This window comes from Salmo trutta, chromosome 9 (genome assembly GCF_901001165.1).
Source record: "Salmo trutta chromosome 9, fSalTru1.1, whole genome shotgun sequence".
NCBI lineage: Eukaryota > Metazoa > Chordata > Actinopteri > Salmoniformes > Salmonidae > Salmo > Salmo trutta.
Window position 1 is genome coordinate 12260110 of NC_042965.1, and position 20450 is coordinate 12280559.

Below are 20450 nucleotides of genomic sequence, written 5' to 3' on the forward strand. Positions count from 1 at the left end.
GTCAAAACTGTTCGCTGCTCTGGCACCCCAATGGTGGAACAAGCTCCCTCACGACGCCAGGACAGCGGAGTCTATCACCACCTTCCGGAGACACCTGAAACCCCACCTCTTTAAGGAATACCTGGGATAGGTTAAAGTAATCCTTCTAACCCACTCCCCCCCCCCCCCCCAAAAAAAAAGATATAGATGTACTATTGTAAAGTGGTTGTTCCACTGGATATCATAAGGTGAATGCACCAATTTGTAAGTCGCTCTGGATAAGAGCGTCTGCTAAATGACGTAAATGTAATGAAGACATACTGTACCACAGCCATTGTCCACATACTAAATCCAATATGTAGTTCATGAAGTAGTAAACAGCCACTGCTTGAGAAGAAAATACTTACTGAACTATATACTTGCTAGGTTCAATGGTTGTTGTGGGGACAGAATGTGGTCTGTTGTACTGAATATCTTCACAGCTCCCAAGTGGCGCAGCGGTCTAAGGCACTGCATCTCAGTGCTAGAGGTGTCACTGCAGACCCTGGTTCGATTCCAGGCTGTATCACAACTGGCCATGATTGGGAGTCCCTTAGGGCAGTGCATAATTGGCCCAGCGCCGTCCAGGTCTGGCTGGGGTAGGCCGTCATTGTAAATAAGAATTTGTTCTTAACTGACTTGCCTAGTTAAATAAAGTAAACAACTGTAAGTACATAAAATGGTATTTGACATTGTCATGGTCTCCATAATGCAAAGTCTGAGGATTTTTTTTTAAAGTGATACTACGGGACCCCAGATGATGTGAAACAATGGTGCTTGTTTTGATGCTTGTTTTCTGACAATAATGTTCACATCTTTATCGTATTAAAGCTTTGTGACTGGATGCATGTGAAGAAGGGATTGTGGATGGGGGACATTTCAATATTATCTTTTTGTGAGCCTATTGCTAACTACTGTCACTACTACCCTGTTTTTCACTGTCATAATTCAAAGCTATTTTCTTGATGCCTTTACCCATCAAAGCTAGTTGAAAATATCTCCCTAAATGAATCAGTGTCTCATTTTATAGGGACATGTCTTCTCATAGACTATCAAAATATATCAGACAGTAACTCCCTTTTATTGGTGTGATTTATCACTTTCCCCTCTGCAGTAATTCTCAGGCGAATGTACCCGTCTTCTCAACCCCTGAAAATAGATTATTTATCTCTTTAAGTGTGCCAATGAGGTTTTGCGAATCCACTGTAGAGGTTTCTTGTGCTGGATCCACCCCTTGCCCCGGCTATTAAAATGGATCCTGAAAAGTTAAACATATTGGCACATTGTGCTTCTTGGAGCCGCCTAGGTCTAACTAGAGCTTGAAGGAAAACAGATGTTTTGTCTGAGCTGGCCCATGTCCTCATTTATTATTCCCATTCAACAGCACTGACAGACCCCTCAGTTTCTGCTAAAAGGCAGTCAGTCTGCATCTGAAATGGTCCCTTATTCCCTATATGCACTAATTTACCAGTAACCTAGGCTGTGTGCTTTGGTCAAATGTAGTGCAGTAAAAAGGGAATTGGGTGCCAGTTCAGATTCACACTGAGCCATTAGAAGCTGTTATCTAACATTTCAGTGTTTTGAAGTGCTGCTGTCTTATTTTGGGAACAGATGGGGACCTACTATAGCATGGGCATCTATACTAAATGGATGAGTGCCAACTGAACTGCAGTCTAGTGAGACTAAGGCATTGGTATAGCAATCAAGTACATGGTGATATGTTATACAGAGCTTTCCTGTCATGCTTCAATTCTGTACGTGTTCAGTATTAATGATACTTGTATGATGCATGAGTTCAGTGCAGATATTGATTGAATGGAGCAGGTGACTCAGTCTTTACTCTTCAATTAAAAATGTTCCAATGGTCACCGCGTTAGGGTAAGAGCATGGTGCTTGTAGCCTTACACGGAACCCAAACCGGCTGCGCTCTTGCGCCATCGTGCATACATTTATTTTGTCCCCCTACACCAAACGCGATCCGACACGCAGGTTAAAATATCAAAACAAACTCTAAACCAATGACATTAATTTGGGGACAGGTCAAAAAGCATTAAACATTTATGGCAATTTAGCTTGCACTTGCTAGCTAATTTGTCCTATTTAGCTAGCTTGCTGTTGCTAGTTAATTTGTCCTGGGATATAAACATTAGGTTGTTATTTTACCTGAAATGCACAAGGTCCTCTACTCTGACTATTAATCCACACATAAAAACGGTCAACCGAATCGTTTCTAGTCATCTCTCCTCCTTCCAGGCTTTTTCATCGTTTAACTTATATGGTGATTGGCATCTAAACTTTCATAGTATTACCACGACAACCTGAGGAGATGGCACGTGGGTACCTGCTTCTATAAACCAATGAGGAGATGGGAGAGGCAGGACTTGCAGCGCGATCTGCGTCAGAAATAGGAATGACTTCTATTTTAGCCCTTGGCAACGCAGACGCTCATTGACGCCCACGAGCAGTGTGGGTGCAATAATTGAATAACAGATTCCTAAATGTATTTTGCATCACGCGACGCGAGCGGTGTAGTCAGGGTATCAGGGTTGGAATTCAAATCTCATTGACCGCTTATGCTGAATATAGGCCTATGTGTCATTAACCAGCTTTTCATCCAACCATTTCATGCAGATTAATTACCTGACGCATGAGAATATATTGATATAATAACCATCATATCGAAGTAAACTTGGAGTCACTCGATATGTTGTGTGGTCCTCCCACTACGACTCGGGAAACCATGCAGTTTATTAAGCTATGGATTAAATAAATTATGAACTTCACAGGGTGGTGAAAGGTGAACGTGATGAGTTTGATACTCTTTTCCAATAAATATTGAGGGTTTTATTCTGGTGACATGATGATCGATGTGGTTTTCGGTAAACTTTCCAAATGTCGACAAAACAAAATACGCTAGGCAAGGTGGGATCTTTATGTGTCAGAAAAATGAATTATGCTAGAAATGTCGGTGGAAACGCTTTTATGCACAAATATTGATATAATAACCATCATATGGAAGTTAACGTGGAGTCACGCAATGACATGTTGGGCGGTCCACCCACTACAAATCGAGAAAGCGTGCAGATTATTAGCCTACAAATAAATTGTAATGAACTTCACTGGGTGGTAAAAGTGCAAAATTAACTTGATGCTCCTTTCCAATAAATGTTGGGGTCTTATTCTGGTGATGTGACAAATAAAAATAATCTCGCTCTTTTGTCAATCATAATCTCATAAAGGCAACAGTCCAAACACTTAAAAGACACCCTATCCCCTCAGCCCTCAAATTAAGTGGACACTTCTGATGACGTATCATGACATCTGACAATTATACACTTGCAGGGCGAGGGGGGAAGGAATGATTTTTAAATGGCCCATCCTTGACCAGAAATTCGTCACTAGTTCATCCCGCGATGATTGTGTTTTCAGCCACCGGTAGCTTGTAGGTGCTTCATATGCGCTACAGTCAATTATGATTGCATGTCTACTTATATTAAATATTAAATATATAATTATTAATATATGCCTACTTTATGATAGTTAGCAAATGAATTAGCTAACTAACGTTAGCCTGCCTAGCTGGAACTTTTGAAGAACTCCATTGATGTTTAAGTTTTCGCATACTTTTCTTAGTGGATTGTACACTCGCAAACTCGACTAAAAACGAGGGCTGGGCGGCTTACGTTGCAAACTTTCCTTGCTTGACTAATCATTTGGACTAGCCCTTAGAACAGCAGTGATGCATCCATCTTCTCTCCCTCCCTACAGTAGCAGCAGGTAGTTCCTCTTAATCTTGACCTTGAATGCCCATGAAGCAGCAGAGACATTGTGAACATGCAGCAAATCATCCAATATTTATTTGGATTAATATATATTTATACCCACATCTAATTCAGGAGTTCATGTGACTTTCATTGGCTTTGGGGCCAGGGTCTGTGTTCCTAGAAAATTGAAATTGAATCTGTTGTTTAAAAGGTTCGCAGAATGTTTCATTCGGTTGTAGGAACAGTCCGATGAGAACCTTGTGAGGACATCGCAAAATATATGTTCCTAGTGCAGATGATTATACAATGTTTCTTTTAGGGTGCAAAAACATTCACCTGATGTTACAAGAACGTTCCCAGAATACATTTTGATCTTCTCTTTAAAGGTTCCCAGAATGTTTCATACGTTGTGGGAACATTGTGGGGATATGACAAGAGATAGGTTCCCAAAACACTAGAACTGTCCAGTTGTGCTGACATTCAGATATGGTTTGTATCAGTTCTTTAAAGGTTCCCAGAACATTTAATTAGATTGTGGGAACAGTGTGGGTAAATTAGAAGAGAGAGGTTCCCAAAACACAAAATATACTCAATTGTGATGACATTCATACAATATTTAAGTTAGGTTGCACAGGACGTTCCTATAATGTTGTAAGACTGTTGGAAAAACACCTGGTCTAAGTTCTTTCAAGGTTACCAGAACATTTAATTAAGTTATGGGAGTTGTCTGGGATGCAAAAATATTGTTGTGGGGAAGCAGGTAGCCTAGTGGTTAAGAGCATTGGGCTAGTAACTGAAAGGTTGCTAGTTCAACTCCCCAAGCTGATCGCCAACACTTTCTGATGACGCTTAATTAAGAGATGGGAATGACATTTGAGAGCAAAGCCGTTTAAGTAGGAAATACGTAAACATACATTTTGCATACATACCGAACTCTCTAGGGCAAAGAAGGCATCCATGACCTATCAAATATAATTCTGTTAATAGAGTTGATATAAGGTTACAGCAGACCTGTAGTATTTCGAAACATCTATAGCATTTTTGTGCAGGTCTGCTCAATAGTTTACCACAAGTCATCTGTAAAGAGAGCATTACCTCATCTGGTACTTGGTTGGGCCCATTAAAGGCCTGAAAGCTGCTACAAAGAGATTGTGTGCCCCGAATTTCCCGACGAGGCTGCCAGGCACAGACACCCTCATGATCTACAGGAATTGTGTTTGAAAGGGGTATACAGTACTTAGTTATTTCCCACAGCAGAACATCATTATTAGATTATGCTTTGTCTCTCTCTACATTACGTGATGAACACAAATTATTAGAGGCATTTTCATTCAATAAGAGCGGACATGAAAAAAGGGAAAGAACATAATCTCTGCCCCATTTGAACTGTTTGTCCAGTGCGCACATACTCCTCACCTGTTACACCTATTTAGGGCAGCAGATAATCTAGCAGTTAGAGCGTAGGTCCAACAAGGTGAAAAATCTGTAACCTTGAGCAACGCACTTAACCCTAATTGCTGCAAGGGGGATTTAGCGAGAGTGGGATATGCAAAATACATTTCCAATTCATACATGTGTATTAATACACAGTTGTATATGTCTGAAATAGGACAAATATAAGCACGCATCAAATTAGTATTATTATTACAACGCCAAACAGAATACCATTTCTAACCATGAGAAACAAACAGGTCTTTTTAATGGCTAATGATTAAAAAAAGGCTGCACATTGTTCCCCCTGTCCTCTAATTCCATCATCACCTTTGTAGGCTACCACCAATCCCACATGGATGGACACGGCACAATCTCGGATTCGCCTGTTCCTTAGATCCAGCATAATTTCAGGAATAAAACTGGTTGTATTTATTATGCAGAACCATCCATAACCAGTTTTTTGGTAATGGACAAATACATAATGAATCCAGAAGGATACATGTCATTCTATACTACTCAATTAATATTTCTCTGCAATTTGACATTCATAGTGCAATTGATAAATATTATGATGCATGTGATAACGGATAGGCTACAGTAACAGGCTATAATCAATAGAGGATTTGTGAAAGATACTGTACAGAGGGGGATCAATTAATAGGCCCTATGCTTTATCTGCTGGTATAATTGACAGAAATCCCCACCCCATTTGCCACGGCAAATCACTCTCTGTCTATAGTAGGCAGCAGTTTTCTTATGCTTTAAGTTTGTGCTAGTGATTAATGTATATTGGCCAACAATTGCAATGGCTTACTGGCTCGCTGGGCACAGCACATTTTTCAAATCCCCTACACCTGCCCTATAAAACCTCCCACCCACCATTTAAGCATATACAATTATTACTTTTTGTAATACCAGCAGACATCTGGATGGTGAACTACAAAAAAATACTGTGTAAATGACCTGAGGAGCAACACAAATTATTGCATTTATCCAGAACATTTTGTTAGGTTCCCACTGTCAAAATATCTGAACAGTCAGAATGTCAGTTACTTGAAATGCACAGGCAGGCAGTATAAACTTTATAGGATGAATTGTATTGCAAGCAACAGTAACATCTACTGATATGAGGCAGAATAGCTGCTCCAGCAAAGCAGTCAGTATAAAAGTAGCTAGCTTGCTAGTTAGCTATCTTATACTATTTTGTGCAATGGTCTGTGATAGAGAACTTGTTTAGTTTTTCACTATCTAGCTGCTACAAATAACAATTTGTTTAGCAACATGTTCACAGAACTAGCTAGCCAAATCACAGTTAACTTCATTACAGCCTTGCAATGTGTCCCTGTCACTCACTGTTTCCATCATAACATGCTACTTCTAGCTAGCTTATTCTATTTAGATTAAATTATAGCATGTTAGCTGGCCAGATAACATGTCTCTAATGTTGCTAGAACCACCATTATCCTTGTTTTCTATATATTAATGTGACTGGTAAAAATTATTATTGAAAAAAACCTTGCTAGCTAACTTAGCAAGATGCCCAAAGTAGCCTAGTCGTATGTTATAAACAGAGCTCCCTTTTACAGAGGCTATTATAATTTCAAGTTTTTGCTCTAAGTAATAGGCCCAATTAAATGAGAGATGCTCATGGTAATTTGTTGTATGGCTACTTCGGGAATATGAACTCAGAACAGAAAAGGTGCAATGGTTATGATATATGTATTTTGTTTGTAAATGAAATATTATCAAGGCTACTCAAGAAATGTAACATTACAGTATTCAGACGTAGACAAACCAATGTAAATGGTGAACCGTCTGTTCAACCGTTAAACTGCGTCAAGGATCGTAAAGAGCAATATATTTAAATACCGGTAGCTTATCTATTTACTACTGTGAAATGGGTCCAAATAAACGAGAGATGGGACGAATGGTAGTCTTTCTTAACTTGTTGTAGGCCTATAGGCTATTTTGGACCATCACAGTCAGAAAAGCTGAGGAATGTATTCTGCAATGATCATGGAAATGAAATAAATAATTGGAAATAGATTTGTAATTATTTTAGAATGCAAAGATTTTTGCTCTTCTCACTAACAGCATATGATTGCATCTTGGTATTCTATTTAGCTACCTGCTTTTTTGTTATGAATAAGTCATCATATATTCCTCATTTGCATAGGGCTACTAGGCTACTTTTGCCTTCTTTCAATACAATACTTCTACCACAAGAAACGGTGCGTAGGCATAGTCTAAGGTTTACTGAAGGATAATGAAGCACATTCTCATGTCAAGTTAAGTTTTTATAAATGCCAACTTTTGCGTGAAAACTGGTGCATGAATGTTTTGGGGCATAATTTGTGCCTACGCAATTTTGATCAATGAGGCTCCTGCCGTGGTCGATTTACGTTGTCTCCGGTAAACCACGCCTCTTGACATTTTTGCAGCAACCAACAATACATTTCTGTTCCGAAAAATAGAGTTTGCTACACTTTATGTCCACATAATGGTAGCCTACTTGGTAGGCTTTAGCTACATTGGAGATGTGTCATTTTTTACATTGTTCTATGAGCAGTTTGAACGAAGAGCCGTTTGGAAGCTAAATGAGCCGGGTCTTTTCTGTGAACGAAGCCAAGTGCCCATCACTAATGGAAGATGATTACATTTGGGGAAGATGATTACTTTTGGGGTTGTCAAAAACAGTAGCTAGCTAACAACAAACAAGAGATACTATTGTAATATGATAATTGAAAACATAACGTCTTGGGCTTTCAATGTATGAATGATCTGACACTGGAGAACAAAGAGCAAACTATTGATCCTTTGTGCCAAATAATCAGAACGTCTGTGAAAAGGGTGTGCAAGAGATTCTCAGCTGAAACTATAAATCGTCATTTTTTATAAACTGGATAATTATGCCCGTAACGTGTCTACTACACCTTTGAGCTTTTCATGCCGTTGAGGTTTGACATGATGTCCAGGTCTTATTTTGCAGGTTAATTTCATGCTGTTTCTATAAACCTAGTCTGTTTTATCAAGGCTGTTGTGGATCATTTTCACTGAAATACTGGGACAGTAAGCAAGCACAACACAATTAAAATCATTTGGACAGACTCTTACAAGACTAACTACTTATTGTCAGTCATAGTGATTATTATCACACAGTCGTATTGCAATTCTTCAAATCCACATTTTTTTTACACGGTTTAATTGCCTGCCAAATGCAGTAAAAAGTGTTGCGTTTAGCACCCGACAATCCTAATGCGCGTGCGCAACTGTCCGGCTCTTCATTGAGGGGGTTCGATTAATCTGGTCCTGCTGAGCTATCGCCTGTCACTTCATTGGCGAAAGCGGAGCGGGAGGAGCGCTTTATCAAATTAACACTAATCTGCACCGCTCGGTAATGTTGTCAACAAGGCAGCATATAGTGCATTGTCCAGAAACATACAACATCTATTTTCCATTAAATACACTAGTTTTCATTGGGAAAGCACATAAAGCATTTTTATCAAAAGCAATCACTTTTTCATGTGAAAACAGAATCCTATGGAAGTCTAGAGAGGACATTAGAATAAATAAAATGATTCCCTCCTTATGTGAGATCCATCTTATTTATCTCATGATCACTAGATAACAAAAGTTGTTTTGTCAAGATCACAAGATAATCAAAAGTACCACGCATCATCCATTCATTTGTTCAGATGCACGATAACCACCTCATCAAGGAGCCCTGTGGCTAGGCTGTGTGCAGCCCAGTGGTGGAAAGTATTTAAGTAAAAATACTTTAAAGTACTACTTAAATCGTTTTTTTGGGGTATTTGTACTTTACTATTTATATTTTTGACAACTTTTACTTTTACTCCACTACATCCCGAAAGAAAATAATGTACTTTTTACACCATACATTTTCCCTGACACCCAAAAGTACTCATTACATTTTGTCTAATTCACACACTTATCAAGAGAACATCCCTGGTCATCCCTACTGCCTCTGATCTGGCGGACTCACTAAACACAAATGCTTCATTTGTAATTGATGTCTAAGTGTTGGAGTGTGCCTCTGGCTATCTGTAAATTAAAAAAACAAGATAATCATGTTATCTGGTTTAATTAATATAAGGAATGTGAAATTATTCATACTTTTACTTTATATACTTAAGTATATTTATGCAATTACATTTACTTTTGATACTTAAGTATATTTAAAACCAAATACTTTTAGAATTTTAATCAAGTAGTATTGTATTGGGTGACTTTCACTTTTACTTAAGTCATTTTCTATTAGTTAAGGCGTCTTTACTTTTACTCAAGTTTGACAATTGGGTACATTTTCTACCACTGGTGACGCCTCCAAGATCACAGCCAATCACATGCAAGGAACAACGCAGCTAACTTGGCTAGTTAGCCTTGTTAGCTATTTAGCTAGCTAGCAATGCTTTTGTCACTAATCCATGATTTTGTTACTTCAAGATTAGACTACTGCAATGCTCTACTCTCCGGCTACCCGGATAAAGCACTAAATAAACTTCAGTTAGTGCTAAATATGACTGCTAGAATCTTGACTAGAACCCAATATTTGTATCACATTTTTCCAGTGCTAGCCTCTCTACACTGGTTTCCTGTCAAGGCTAAGGCAGATTTCAAGGTTTTACTGCTAACCTACAAAGCATTTATTGGGCTTGCTCCTACCTATGTCTCTGATTTGGTCTTGCCATACATATCTACATGTACGCTACTGTCACAAGACACAGGTCTCTTTATTGTTCCTAGAATATCTAAGTAAACAGCTGGAGGCATGGCTTTCTCTTATAGAGCTCCATTTTTCTGGAATGGTCTGCCTATCCATGTGAGAGACGCAGACTGGGTATCGACCTTTAAGTCTTTACTGAAGACTCATCTCTTCAGTAGGTCCTATGATTGAGTTTAGTCTGGCCCAGGGTTGCGAAGGTGGCGGGCTCCCCTCTCTCCACTGGGATTCTCTGCCTCTGACCATATTAAGGGGGCTGAGTCACAGGCTTTGTAGTGCTCTCCCCTGCAGTCCCTAGCAGGGGTGCATCATGCGTGCCAGGCTTTTTACGCTATACTCTACTTGAGTGTGCTGAGTCACTGACATGATGTTCCTGTTCGGTTTTGCGCCCCCTTGGGCTGGTGCGGTGGAGGAGATCTTCATGGGCTAACATATAGGAGATTTTAGAAACACTTAAAACAAGGGGTGTGTTTTTTTTGCGTAGGCTTACCCTGGCATGACATTTTGATAACCGTGTAAATCTCTCTAGGACAAGATTACTTTAACTATATAATCACCCCACAAAATGAAATGCTAAGGTTAGCCTACACGAAACACACCCCTTATATTAAGTGTTTCTAACATCCCCTATGGGAAAAATGAATGGTGGAAAAAAGATTGGAACCATTTCCCTGTTTGACTGCTAGGTTTTATGGGTATTATGACACCTCCACTGTGGGGCTCTATTATGCCACTTTCAAAACAACTGGGAAATCTGAAAAATACAAGGTAAAATCATGACATCAGTGATCTTCAGGTCGGAAAGTCGGAGCTCTAGAAAAAGGCCAGAGTTCCCGAGTTGGAATTCCGAGGGCTTGCCTGTTTTGCATGTTATTTTGGTATTAATATGTGTCACATATCAGTTTGCAAACAGTGTAAAAAGAATATATATCATTGAGTTAATAAAGCTGCATACAAACATTGTCTCTTTTTTGTTTTCTTAAGTAAGGCAGCTCCAAAATGCAGGTGTTTCAGCCTAGCTCAGTGCTTTCTGTGGTGATGGGGCAAGCCAGCAGAAAATACGGAGGGTTGCGCCGTGATTGGCTCAGTGTTCTCTCACTCATGGGGACACTACGTCACTGCAAAGTCTAAGAGGAGATATCGAAAGTTCTAGCCCTTTGAGTGCTGCCATAGAGTTACTTTAGAAGTGCCCATCCAAGAAGGCTCAAGGTCATTGGACACAGATAAGATTATGTCAAATCCTGTTATATGTAAAGTAGCTTTGATTGGACTGATCATGTCAATCAATCAATCAAATTTATTTATAAAGCCCTTCTTACATCAGCTGATGTCACAAAGTGCTGTACAGAAACCCAGCCTAAAACCCCAGACAGCAAGCAATGCAGGTGTAGAAGCACGGTGGCTAGGAAAAACTCCCTAGAAAGGCCAGAACCTAGGAAGAAACCTAGAGAGGAACCAGGGTTTGAGGGGTGGCCAGTCCTCTTCTGGCTGTGCCGGGTGGAGATTATAACAGAACATGGCCAAGATGTTCAAATGTTCATAGATGACCAGCAGGGTCAAATAATAATGATCACAGTGGTTGTAGAGGGTGCAACAGGTCAGCATAGCCGATCATTCAGAGTATCTCTACCTCTCCTGCTGTCTCTAGAGAGTTGAAAACAGCATGTCTGGGACAGGTAGCACGTCCGGTGAACAGGTCAGGGTTCCATAGGCAGATCAGTTGAAACTGGAGCAGCAGCACGACCAGGTGGACTGGGGTCAGCAAGGAGTCATCAGGCCAGGTAGTCCTGAGGCATGGTCCTAGGGCTCAGGTCCCCCGAGAGAGAGAGAAAGAAAGGAGAGAAAGAAAGAGAGAAAAAGAGAGAGAGAATTAGAGAGAGCATACTTAAATTCACACAGGACACCGGATAAGACAGGAGAAATACTCCAGATATAACAGACTGACCCTAGCCCCCCGACACAAACTATTGCAGCATAAATACTGGAGGCTGAGACAGGATGGGTCGGGAGACACTGTGGCCCCGTCCGATGATACCCTCGGACAGGGCCACACAGGCAGGATATAACCCCACCCACTTTGCCAAAACACAGCCCCACACCACTACAGGGATATCTTCAACCACCAACTTACCATCCTGAGACAAGGCCAAGTATAGCCCACGAAGATCTTCCCCACGGCACAACCCAAGGGGAGGGCGCTAACCCGGAGTTAACAGTTGTCAACATCATACTTTCATAATCTTCAGTGAGTTCAAGACAACTGGGAAGTCAGGAATAAACGAGCTCCGACTGGGAAAATAGGTTTTGAACGGTGATCCAACTCGGAATTGTATATCCGGCCTCCAGTTGTTTTGAAAGCACCATAAATCCAGAGAATGACAGACTTTGATGACGAAGGACCACCGCATCACCTTCCTGTTCAAGTGAGCACAGCACAACAAGGTGAGTCCAAAAATGTAATGTATGCCGCTGCATAAATTATGTAATATGCCAGGGAGATACAGTGAGGGAAAAAAGTATTTGATCCACTGCTGATTTTGTACGTTTGCCCACTGACAAAGAAATTATCAGTCTATAATTTTAATGGTAGGTTTATTTGAACAGTGAGAGACAGAATAACAACAAAAGAATACAGAAAAACTTGTCAAAAATGTTAGAAATTGATTTGCATTTTAATGAGGGAAATAAGTATTTATTTATTTATCTGTATGTATACTGTAGCTGAGAAAGTAATACTAAGTGTATGTTGTGTAGTAAGATGTTAGTAGCCCATGTGCCTCAACCTAATAATTTGATCTATTTACCCCTCTTAATTTTGCCTACTGTTCTGACTTGGTTGTGCACATGTAGACTATAACCTGTTTTAGAGAAATGTAATCATTGAATATCGTATGAGCTTTCATTTTCTGCTTATATTCCCCCTTTATTTATCCTATGGTTTTGACTTGGTATACTGGGAGAACACTGTAAGAATGGCCCATGTTCTGAATTCTGTCGCTGTACATTTCAAAAGTGCTACACAAATAGTTATATTGACTAACGTTACGTCCGTCCTAGCTTGCTCATTAATGTCTTAATCGAAATTACGGATTGCCTCTTATCTGCTTGTAGTCCCCTTATGCCATAGTTTGTACATCTCAATTGTCATTAGAAACCACATTTGTTTAAGCAAGTCAGCCATATGTTTTTTTAAAAGGCAGTAAATGAGGCTGAATGAACTGTTTCGCTGCCAGACAAGGCTCAGCTGATAGCCAGGTGGTGATGTTGGGATGTTGTTGGGACAGCTTTATGTAGGCCATAACAGTTTATGGGCACCATTTGTCACCATTATAGTGCAATTAATGTATTGTTTAGTGTTTTGTTGTGTGGTGGCTTTGCTGGCATGCATCACATTTTTTTGTATTTTTTTCCCCCCCACCAAGATTTACATGCTAAAATCTCCACTGAATGAGGCATATCTACATGTGCTTAAAACCCCCTAGAGTCAATTAACGCACCACTGTGTCAATCTAAGTAACATAATATAAAAATCCTCATCAAAATCTGTCAATTTAAGCTAGAGATATCTATTTTAAATTTATGTTTGTAGCGTCTGAACCGTTTGGGCGACAAACTAATGTGACCAGTGTTGCCAACTTAGCGACTTTGTCGCTATATTTAGCGAGTATTCAGACCCCTCTAGCGACACATGGAGACTCTGACGTGAAAGCACGTATCGTTCTTACTCTTCTCAACGAGCAGCGGGTGCTGCCACCCCACCCCCCACCCCCGTCCCAAAGCACTCACAGGCGGCCCAGTCCTCGGCAGCAGTCCCTCCCAGCTGCAGTCAGCAGGAGATGTTCACCCCTCCGCGTCCAGACTGTAAATGAATCGCGCATGCGGGAAGCCACAGCTGGCTGATCCCGCCCTGGCTTACATTCAGGGCGGGATGTAAATGTAAAAAACCTAAACTAAAAATCAAAAATATGAAATAAAAAATTAAATAAAAAACTAAGTATCTCCGCCAGAGTGTCTCTTTTGGGTCACGTTTGCCGATCCCAAGCCCGGATAAAGGAGGACGGTTGGAATTGTGACATTAAAAAAAACAGAATCGACAGAAGAAAGTTCATTTGTAGTTCTAAACATATTTAGGGTGTTTTTTACTCATGTTTTGTCTCTCCCACGACGTTATTCCTCTCTCCTACAGCGTCCATCACAATTACATTCACATGGGCAATTATGCAAATTGGGTGATGATGTCATTTAGCGACTTCTAGTGACTTTTAGGACAGCCAATAGCTACTTTCCTTACTGAGGAGTTGGCAACACTGAATGTGACCCCACTCTGGAAAGGGGAGATTCTCACGAATACAGTGGTGTTCTCCGTTTTGCCCACGTGTGTTATTGGGACTCTTCTGAAGGTAACCAGTACCGGTTTAAAAAAATGAATGCAAGTATGAAGGTCGTTTTGTGCCTACCCGAAAAAAGGGGTTAAATACAGTAGGGCCTATGTGTAAATAAATTTAAAAAAAAAAATACATAAAAAAAAAATATATATATATATATATATTTTTACATTTGTTTATTTTTTTTTCCTGAGCAGCTTTCTTATATCTTCTAGATATAGGACAAACACTTCAAAACCTTGTTTCTTATCACTTACGTCTTTTTTGCCATTTATTAATGTGTTATTCAGTCCGTTTCTCTGGGCTACAGTAGTAAAGGCCAAATTCAATATTTTATCAAATTATATATATATATTTGTTCATACCTACATTCAAAACCAAATAGCTAAATGATCCATAGTATGACCATCTTAAAACAATGCCATATGTCAGCTTAGAACCGTTTTGTTTGAGCCGACTTCGCCGTCAGACAGAGCGCGGCACCTGTTTCACACTCTGGAGGCAACCCGGTTCCAAATCGAATGCAATCATTTTCAGCCGGTGCAAATATGTCTACACGGGCGCCCGGACGAGATTAATCGAGCCCCCTCATTGCTACCACTGTGCGTGCCCTACCAGTTGTGATCAAAACATAAGCGAGTGCTGGTGGGTGCAGGGTCCACGTTGTCCCAAACCGAGAGGAAAACGGAGTTGTTTGTGCAAACACGAAGTCCTACCAGTGAAATTATACCCTTAACATATTTGGGATACCTTGGTTCAAGTACTGCAACTCTGTAAGTATTTCCTCAATGACAATTGCTCAAGATAGCGCAAGAAAGGATGCATACATACTAGGCTGCTGCACTGTTGGTCAGCGGTGAGGCTAGAAACTTCTCACAGCTGCAAATCTCGGAACATTTTCTGATAACACGTTGAGGGAAATGTGTACTTTGACGTTGGTTCTAGCTTTTGCATAGTTAATATTCACTTTAGCTTGTTTAATGTATCAGTACTCTTGTGAAAGAAGAGTTACAATTAACACTGTCCACGCAAGTATGTTGATATTCATTTACGGATCCTTACAATTTGATGTCATTTTGAATATCAAAATACAGATAACGATGACATCAATTTAAATTGGGAATCTTCTTTCTCTAACTATCTAATTTAACAGGTGTGAATGTCAGAAAATAAAATAAGGCAGACAAAATAAAGGCTCTTTTAGGTGCTTTGCATAAGCTCTCTCCTGGTTTGACACTCAACACTTGAAAAACATCCTCATGGTGTTGCTGTTTCGGGTTGACTGGTTTGGTGTGCAGTACTCAATACAGTAGAGTGCAAAGACTAGCAGGTACTGGTCCCTGCCCATGGAATGTTATTGGAAACGTTAACAGGAGCCTAATTTCCCAGGGCTCCATGGTCCCAGAGAGGGTTGTTTTGGAATTCAGTCGCTTCATAAGTGTTATAGCTGAAACCATGTCTGCCGTAGCTCAGGTTTTTGGCACTGAGTAAATCCAATCAAGCCATAATACATTTACATTTTTTACATTTTAGTCATTTTGGCAGACGCTCTTATCCAGAGTGACTTACAGTAGTGAATACATACATTTCATACATTTTTTTTTTTTTTTCCTGTGCTGGCCCCCCGTGGGAATCGAACCCACAACCCTGGCGTTGCAAACACCATGCTCTACCAACTGAGCTACAGGGAGAGGGAGATGTTCTCTCCCTCTCAGACTTGATGGGTAAGACATCGGAGTATATTATTGTTTTTTTTTATAACGTCTTAGAGGCACCCACACACTACACACACAATCTTTGAAGAGTCTTAACATGGCTTATTCTTGGGTGTCTGAATCTGTCATATCTGACACAGTATCCCATAAAATGTTAATCACAGGTCTAGATGTAATCTTATAGAAATATGACCGTCAGCCACCATATTATTTAGGCCATATGCCGAAGATGGTGCAGTCAATGGATTGTCTCATCAGTGATTTGAAGAAACTGCACAACACCAATGACAGCAGCAACTGAGAACAGTCGAAGTAAAGATGTGAAACATGAGCAGCTGAGTATTACCCTGCCCGTTCCCATCAGCCCACATATCCATCTCGCGCCTCTCATTTCAACTCAATTTCACCCCCCTCTTTTCTATGCCACAACCGGGAGGAGGACTGTCTGAATCAAGTGCATATTGTGTCGCAGTCCTGTGGAATAGAGAAGGTTAATTTAGAACACTGATGATGAAAGAAACAAATCCAGAGGCTTCTACATTTAGCCATGTCGGAAATAAAAGCGCTTTACCCAGAGAGACTGCAGAATTGAATTCTTTCTTCCTCAACCATTTGATGTGCTATGAACATAATTTGAGCGTGGGTGGGCAGATTATTTTTGCTGCACCTGTAAAAGGTTTACAATGCATTTATCATGCTTAGTTTGTACAGTAGGCTAATTGCCAGTAGCCACATTGTTTACCAAATTCCCAAATGAGTTCCATATAAATGTTATAAATGTTAAATGTTATTTGTCACATGCGCCGAATACAAAGGGTGTAGACCTTACAGTGAAATGCTTACTTACAAGCCCTTAACTTATTTTTCTTAACTGCATAGTTGGTTAAGTAAAAAATAGATAAGTAACAAATAATTGAAGAGCAGCAGCAAAATAACAATAGCTAGGCTACATACACGGGGTACCGGTTTTCAAATCAACTTTCTTTCATTGTCCAGCAGCCAAAGGCATAATCCTAGTCATATTAGTAACCCATGCTAGTTGATGCATCTTTAGATCTCCCTTTTCATCTCTGTCACATGAAACAGCTCACGCTTACGGTGCACTTTTGAGAGCAATGTTTTCCCACTCATTGCATTTTGGAACATTTGCGCATAGCCTACAGTCATGTGCACATTGTTGAGCTTAAAATGTGAAGAAATACAACTATCAACATTTTAATTTAAGATAAACGGTCTGATCTGATGCATCAGCCTTATTGCTTTTTTAATAAGGCTTTATGAATTTTGGATCTTTTGTCCCAAAACTGTCCAAGAGTCTATTTTGAACCATATACATTTTTTTATTTTCTCAGGGATGACTGGACACCGTAAATGTCAAATTATTTTATGACAAAAGTATTTGGTTGTAATTGTAATGTTTTATACACTACCAAGAGTGGCCAACCATCCAACAGGATAGCCTTAAAGGGTAGTGTTGTATTTTGAGACAGGCTTGAATATGCAAAGAAGCCAATAGGCAGAGTGTAGGCAACATTTTGTCTGATTCTCTGGTAAAAAAAAATGAAAAGTGCAGTTGTAGAGGTTAGTACAGTACACAGTAGAGCACACTAGAGTTAAGTACTGTTCTACTGAACTTTACGGTTCTGAACTCTACTGTAGTGTGCTGTATTATACTGAGCTCTACTACTTTGATGTCCAAAGGTATGAAACACAGACGTCTATGATTCATTCAGATTTGGTCCGAACCAACCAAATTTGGTTTTGTTTGGGGTCAGAACTCATTAAAATAATAGCCAGTGTGTAGAAAAATATGCAAAGGTGGATATTGTGTATTTATGCCTTTTGTGTACCTATTTAGGATACATTGCTATGAAGAGAATGACATTCATATCCATAATTCTGCATTTCTGTGTAGTACAGATCAGGGATCCATGATGAAATTCTGTTACTTCAATTTCGTTATCGGGTGTAAATCCACTTCACTTACTGCACTTAAATAACAAAAAGAGATTTGTTCAATGTCCATGTGTCATGTCATAGCTGACTCCCCATTCTTTCTGCAGACATCCTTGAATCTTAATTCGGAGTGGATGTTTAAGAGTTTTTGGAAAACATGGACACAAGAAACTGACAGAGATTTTACCAAACTGCATCTGCACAGTTCTTCCAGTAAATGTGTTTTTGTAAAATGTTCTGGGTAAATTGTTCAAAGTAGTCCCTGTGCATAGTTTTTGGTTTGTTAAACTTTGAAATCAATGGTTTTTGTTTGGCATACATTTTCAGCGCAATCCCGTTACCGTGGAATTGCACCTCTATTGTTGTTGTTTGTTGTTGTTAGTGTCACAGTTGGCTAGGTTTGGAGCAGGTGTGGGCATAAATAGGCCTACCTCCTGAGATGAATACCAGCTATCTACACTTATTTTCTTTGCTACTCTATCTTCTTCAGCACTCAACTGTATGGCTCATTGAAGTCAGCCTCTTACAGTTTTCAGCCTGACTGAAATAGACCATCAGAGCCAGAGAGCACTTTTGTTTTATTGACAGTTTTACCAGGACAGAAATATTCATGCCCATGTTTTTGAACAGGCACCACTAGGGTTCCACATTTTGGGGAATATTCAGAGGTGGAAACTCCATGGGAATATGTGGGAATTAACGGAAATATATGCAAATTAATACCAATGTAGATGTTTTTAGCATTGGATATATTTACCATATCATAAAGAGACAGAAACATAAACCTTTTACCTTATCATAAGTATACATAATTACAAATGATTAAATCCTTCCAATAGAAATAAAAAATAGAATGTAGTTATGACTTGAACTTTAATTAAATGAGTTGACTCTTCACATGGGATGATTTCACTGAACAACAAAATAAGGGGAATATTGAATGATCCCCAATGATCCATCGCATCTCCCAAAAACGTTTTCAACATACATCTGTAAAATGATAGTCTAGAAACTAAAGCTTTGGTGTGTTGGTCAGCCTGTTGCGTGCTTTGATGTGTGTGTACCTAAAAGATGACCAGTTGCACTCTGAGGCAGCTGATGTTGGTGGGATTTGGAGGAAAGTGGAGGCAAAAGTGGAAAGAGTCTCAGATCCACAAAGTCCCTTCCACCAGGTGGCTGATTAGATATGTTGGCACCACTGCCATATTGCATCTCCATCCCAAAGCCCTTGCTTGGAAGTGTCCTTCGCCAGACTGCCAAGAACCTTGCCCTCATTCAGGCCAAGGTGGCGAGACATGGTAGTGATGACACCATAGGCCCTGTTGATCTCTGCACCAGACAGGATGCTCTCGCCAGCATACTTGGGGTCCAACATGTACGCTACGGCATGTATGGGCTTCAGGCAGAAGTCTTCACATTTTTTGATATATTTCAGAACTGCAGTTTCCTCTGCTTGGAGCAACAGTGAAGTGGGCAGGGCAGTACGGATTTCTTCTCTTACGTCTGCAAGCAGAGTCTGAACATCAGACAGGATGGCATTGTCCCCCTCAATCTGTGCAATAACTACTGCTATAGGTTTCAGGCTGCTCACCATTCTCTCCCAAAATACATCATCCAGGAGAATCCTTTTGATGGGGCTGTCCATATTGGCAGAATGTGACATGGCCATTTCTTGGAGAGACTCCTTCCCCTCCAGGAGACTGTCAAACATGATGACAAAAACACCCCAGCGGGTGTTGCTGGGCATCTTCAATGTGGTGCTCTTATTCTTCTCACTTTGCTTCACATACCTAACCATTTCATTGGCTCTCTTGTAGAGTGTATCTGTTGTTTTCAGTGCCATGATGTCCTTGAGAGAATTCAATGCATAAGCAGCACAGCCAATGGGTGTGATGTGAGGGTAGGACTCCTCCACTTTAGACCAAGCAGCCTTCATGTTCGCAGCATTGTCTGTCACCAGTGCAAATACCTTCTGTGGTCCAAGGTCATCTGCAATGTATAGACTGGTGTGTCTGTGCTCTTGTAGAATACTGGTTGAGGGGTGGAGATGATGTAGTTAATTATTCCTTGCCCACAAACATTCAACCACCCATCAGAGATGATTGCAATATAGTCTGCTTTCTCTACGATTTGCTTGACCTTCACTTGAACTCTGTTGAACTCTGCATCCAGCAAATTAGTACATAAAGCATGTCTGGTTGGAGGGGTGTATGCTGGGCGAAGAACATTCAGAAATCTCTTCCAATACACATTGCCTGTGAACATCAGAGGTGAACCAGTTGCACACACAGCTCGAGCAAGACATTCATCACCATTTCTCTGACTACGTTCCTCCATTGAGTCAAAAAAAACTTCTGATTCCAGGAGGACCATGAGCTGTTGCTACCGATAAGGTGTCAGATTCATCATTTTCACCTCGAAAAGAAGTAGAGGGACT

The 20450-nt window shown here is 40.2% G+C and overlaps 1 protein-coding gene across 1 annotated transcript in view; it reads left to right on the forward strand.

Moving 5' to 3' along the window:
- Nucleotides 1-14974: 14974 nt before the first annotated feature.
- The window catches only part of LOC115199901 (spermatid perinuclear RNA-binding protein), a 53142-nt gene continuing 47666 nt past the window's right edge, over nt 14975-20450 (forward strand). The window contains exon 1 of the mRNA XM_029762436.1: nt 14975-15115. The gene's annotated coding sequence lies outside the window, so the exon portion shown is untranslated. The remainder of the gene's footprint in view (nt 15116-20450) is intronic.